The 5,257-nt window shown below is 40.5% G+C and overlaps 1 long non-coding RNA gene across 1 annotated transcript; it reads left to right on the top strand.

Annotated features, from left to right (window-relative positions):
* Positions 1-3,878: 3,878 nt before the first annotated feature.
* On the top strand, positions 3,879-5,051 carry LOC141349740 (uncharacterized). The gene is made up of 2 exons (XR_012357743.1): positions 3,879-4,717; positions 4,873-5,051. It is a non-coding gene; the product is annotated as an uncharacterized lncRNA (long non-coding RNA).
* The last annotated feature ends 206 nt before the right edge of the window (positions 5,052-5,257 follow it).

The following is a 5,257-nucleotide window of genomic DNA, read 5'->3' as shown; positions in this document are numbered from 1 at the left end:
TCTTAAATATGGGTATTTTTCTTCAAAAATGCATTTTTGTGAAGGAATTTTGTTAGAGATCAGATTCAGAACGATAATCAAAACATACATGGAGTGTAAAACTAATAAATAATTTTTTGCTTCAGTTTTTTTTATAAATTGGGTAAGACAATTGCGGGATTACATATAACCATAAAACATCATTAGGAATATGTTTTTTTCATGCAAATGTTTTCTATTATTTGACAAGATAACTCGTCAATGGCAGTGAAAGAGTTAATTGCCCCAATATTTTCTATTATTGCCTACACTGAAAATAGCATTGGATTTTTATGTGCTACTCACATTGACTTACTATTTAATTTTTTTTAAACACTTTAACTTATTAGATTAAATAAAGCAATTTCAACTTGTTTTTGTGAGTGCTATGATTTGTTAAAATTCCTTCGGCACAAAGCGGAATTGCAATGGCGTTTTCTTTCACTCTGTGACACATATCCAAGTAAAATAGCATCTTGAATGAGAAAAAAATTTACTTGATTTCGTCCTTCAGGAATTGATTGGCTCATTGGAAGTTGGAAGTCTGACCATTGGTCAGTCAGTATATCCCAGGGATAGCCAAGTTTGGTCTTAGAGACCCGCAGTCCTGCAGAGTTTACCTCCAACCCTAAAAAAAACTCACCTCCGTAAAGGCTTAGGAAACTTAAAGACATTGATTAAGCTTGTTTAGTTGTGTTTGATAAGGGTTGCAGATTTCTAGATTCGAACTTGCCGACTCCAGGTATAGCCCCAACCTCTTAGTCTGAGACATACATCATTCATGTAAGAGATGTCGTATTGAGGTGAAGGAGAATGACTTGCACAGGCAATTTCATTAAACTTAAAAATTTAAGTCAGCTAAAATATTTTTACACCGCATGGGCCAAATGTTTTATTCAACCTTACAAATATAATGAAACATGTCAGCCTGCCAGCTTCTGTCTACCAAATCTAACAGCAGGAGGCAGCTACAGACTGATCTCAGATCAGCAGAGACACAGAGAGCATCAATCTCTCCCAATGTTGATGGGTCCCACTTAACTCCTATCCATTATTACCAGTATGATCACAGTGACACCCCTCTCATTATGGAAACTATTCCCCTAACATTCATTCGTTTAATAGGCCGATCGTGCTGCATGTGCGAACGTTATCATTTACATAAGATTACATCATCAGTCTCATTTGTTGATAACACTTTTACAAAGCAATACTGTATGCATTGTACATTATACAATGTTTAATTACGGTCCAGGCATATTCATTACATGTAAATCTTAAGGGGCCGGTAAGTAATACAAGCCAATATAATTCACAAATATTTAATATACTGTAGTAAGGAAACCATTAGCTCTCTCACCTTTGTACACATATCCTCTGTAGAGATGATTTTAATTTCGTTATCCATCCTAACAAATCGTTCAACTCAAATATAAACTCATAAGTTCAGGTTTGTGTATTTTGTGGAAAATGATCTCACTTAATTCGTCCCAAATGGCCTGTGATAATTTATGTATTAGTTTAAAGAATGAACACAACAGCCTTCTTCATCTTATCATTTCATTACTAGTCGGAAGGACACAACTAGGATCAGCCACACTGTGACCACATTTTCTAAAAATGTGTGTACGTTTTGGTTTGTGTGCGATTGTGTGTGTGTCACCGGGTGATGGATGCCACCCCAGTTCTGTCAACCCTGCACTCGGCTGACAGCAGCAGACTGAATCTGCCCTCCCAGAATGCAGTGCAACAGCGGGTGGCCGGATGAATTGTGTGTGTATATGCTTGTGCTTGTGTGTGGTGTCGCATTGAGCCAACATCTGATCCTTTGAGCTTAAAACTCTCAGCACAAATTCACTGCACAAAGTCAGCTTTCTCTGCTTCACGCTGCCAGTGTGCACTTTAGGGAAATCTAAACTTTGTGTCTGACTGCTCGAAACTCTTATTGAAACAGCGTCATGTCTCTAGTGACTGCCATTTTGAGTGCCACAGGGCCTTGTTTTCAATTTCACAAAATTGGGTAAAATGCAGTGTCACCGTTGGCCTACGGTAAAGTTTTTATGGGTCTTTAGCTGGTTAGCTTCTCTTGAATATTGCTGCTTTAAGCAATAGCCTGATTTTCTTTTTAAATGTTGCTTTACCTTGTTTTAGGTGCTTAGACAGACTTGAGCAGGGACTCCTGTAGCCTACTTTATTGCATAAGAATGAGTGTTGCATTTCAGCCTGATCTCACAAGAATTTGTAGGTATTTTACGAGTTGGCTAATTCGTATAAATTTGTACTAGGTAAATCAGTATTATCATAAAAACCAATCACAAAACCCCATCCCTAACCCCAACATCACAGGAGCAAAGAAGTATAGGGCTGCGTCCGAAACCGCATACTGTGACAGTACGTACCGAATGAGATAAAGCACCTACTTACTGACCGTTAAAACAGTAGGTACTGTATAGTATGAATCCTGGTAGTATGAATGAGATTCGGACGTGCTACATCCACCATGTTGATACATCACGTGAAATACGTCATCATCACGTAAATGTCATGCCAGCGCAAATACAGCCACATCGCCAATTTCCGCCATTTCCTAATATGACAACGCCTCTTCTTCTTCGTGGATATCTCCTTTCCCGGGGCATCAGTGGATAGTGAAGTGTTTGTTGTATGCACACTTCAGAATCCACTCCAAGTAGGTCATCCGGTTACTTTTCGTCTACTGTTTTTGGAATACTATGAATTCTGACATACTACTTGCTTTGCCTACTTCTTTTCACCTACTATATAGTATGGAAGTAGGCGGTTGGAGCTTAGTGGAACAAAAAAGGGGCGTTTCCCAATTTTGAGGCATTTTCAAACTGGGATTAGGCGTTTTAACCATCCAATATAAAAAAGTAAGGAATCCCTGAAAAGCCATACATCATTATTTTTTAACACCTTTTTTATTTTGAAACCGCCTCAAAATTGGGAAATGCCTCTTTTTGTTCCGCAGAGACCTCCTTCTAAAAAATGCATTTGGGAATTGCCCACTCATTTTGAGCCAATCAGACAAAGAGGTGGAAAAACACCTATTTCAGTTTGAAAACACACCAAAATTGGGAAACGCCTCTTTTTGTTCTGCAGAGACCCCAGTCTCGGCACAAAAGCAAATCGTGCAAAAATGTACAAATGTGGTCGTACGTATTAATTGGCCACCTGGTAAAATATTTTGCCATGAGAATCAAACATTGTAGCTAACTTTGTAGTAGAGGTCTACACGAAAGACCCGAGACCCGAAGACCCAGGACCGTAAGGGTTCGGGTCTATATTTTAAATGATCAGCTGGGTCCGGGTCGGGTCTTAATCTATTACTTCGGGTCCCGGGTCTGTTTAACATTGTGGGTAATACCCGAGGTCGATCGGACTCGGAGAACACACACTCACATTTAAATAAAATATTTCAAAAACAGCAACAAAAACTTAGATTAACTGTTGCATAATTTTTTTCTATGACGCTAAAATTGCGTTAAAAAGTTTATATTTGGTAGCTCCAACCAGGCAGCTAACGCGCATGTGCTCTTTTAATGTTTCTCTGGCTACCAGTCAGGAGCTTCTGCAGTGAGACGCAATGACTTTACCTTTGAAAATTGGCTCTTTTATTTAGAAGGCGGGACCTATTCCGTCGTACCGTGCTTTTTGCACTGACTTCTCTAATTTGTATAATAATATTATAAATTGACCGTCTTGCTGTTATATCTGAAGTTTTCGCGACTCTGCTCAAAGAGCACAGAGATGATAGCAAAGAAGTAAAGCTAACGAAAGCAGCCATATGGCACGGAACGAGCAATCGTTATTATAATCCAAATGGGCAAACATTATTAAAGGAATACTTCACCAATTTAGCATTCAGCTTTGTATCAGTAGAAACCTGGCAGTATTTCTGAATGAACGTGTTTCCCTCCCTCATGTCCCCGTGAGAGGAGAGATATCTGTATTCTGGTTGTCCAAAAAAGTCCTCCGATGACGCAAAATGACGATTTTTGCGTCATCGGAGGAGTTTTTGGCCAGAGGCAAAGACTACAGCCAGTATTAGGAGCTACTTCCGCATGTTTTCTCCCCGCCCATAGGGGTTGGACTGCGAGTCCATTCGGAAAAGCCAGAATCAAAACAAGAGTCAGCCATCTTTAATCTTCGCTAAGCTAAGCTAGCCTGGGTCTTGCTTTGTGGAGAAAGCCGAGTAAACAAACCACGACGGCAGAGTGTAGTTTTGAAAACGGATGGCAGAAGGGGATTTTGATGACCTGTTGCCCGAATCTGATGGTCGCGGTACCTGTACGAGCCGCAATACAACGAGGATCAGTTACGGATGATTGAGGAACAAGAGGCTGCCACCGCGGCTGCTGTAGCCGAGGTGGGGCCGGTCTGGTGGTTTACGTGCTCTCGCTGTGCGCCTCGCTGTTGCTCAAATCTGATGGTCGTGGTACCTGTACGAGCCGCAATACAACGAGCAACAGTTACGGATGATCGAGAAACAGTTACGGATGAACGAGGAACAAGAGGCTGCAACCGCCGCTGCTGTAGCCGAGGTGGGGCCGGTCTGGTGGTTTACGTGCTCTCGTGTGCGCCTATGGACACCGAAAGAGAGTCATATTGCTGTCGCGAATTTCAGCGATAGCATTTTCTTCTTGAAGCCCGCAGGGAGAAACGGAGGCATGGGTATAAAGTGAGTATTTTGTTTTTCATGTCCGTCAGCTGAGCTATGGTTGTTATATTTACACCTATGTTAGCCTATTGTATGTGAAAATAGCTTGCATTGCTAACGTCGTGCTTACTGTTTTTCCTTACATCCTCGTCATTTCATGGAATGGGTTTTGCAAGGCGAAAGACTGGGGAAAGGACATCGACTTGTTTTACCTGCCTGTGTTCGTTGTTCAGGACATCAGACGTAGATATCCAGCTCCTCACGGACATTATAGCGGCTATAAAGAAACGGATGAAGCTCTGGATCAGCTATGAGTGGGAGTTGTTTATGTTTTTTAATAAAAAGTTAAAACTCACATTTGTTGTGGTTCGTGTTATAGTCCTTATGTCGCTACATTAGAGTTTATAAAGAAACAGTGACTGCAATTTGAGGAAAGCATTCTTTTTTTAAAGTTTAGGTCTAAATTGTGTAACACACATAATATTTGGCTTTATTTTTAACCCAAATGATTTTGTAAAGTAAGTAATGACAGCTAAATCACAGTAACAGTAATCATTGCGC

Source organism: Misgurnus anguillicaudatus, chromosome 15 (assembly GCF_027580225.2).
Source record: "Misgurnus anguillicaudatus chromosome 15, ASM2758022v2, whole genome shotgun sequence".
Taxonomy (NCBI): domain Eukaryota; kingdom Metazoa; phylum Chordata; class Actinopteri; order Cypriniformes; family Cobitidae; genus Misgurnus; species Misgurnus anguillicaudatus.
This window is presented reverse-complemented; position numbering and strand designations above follow the sequence as displayed.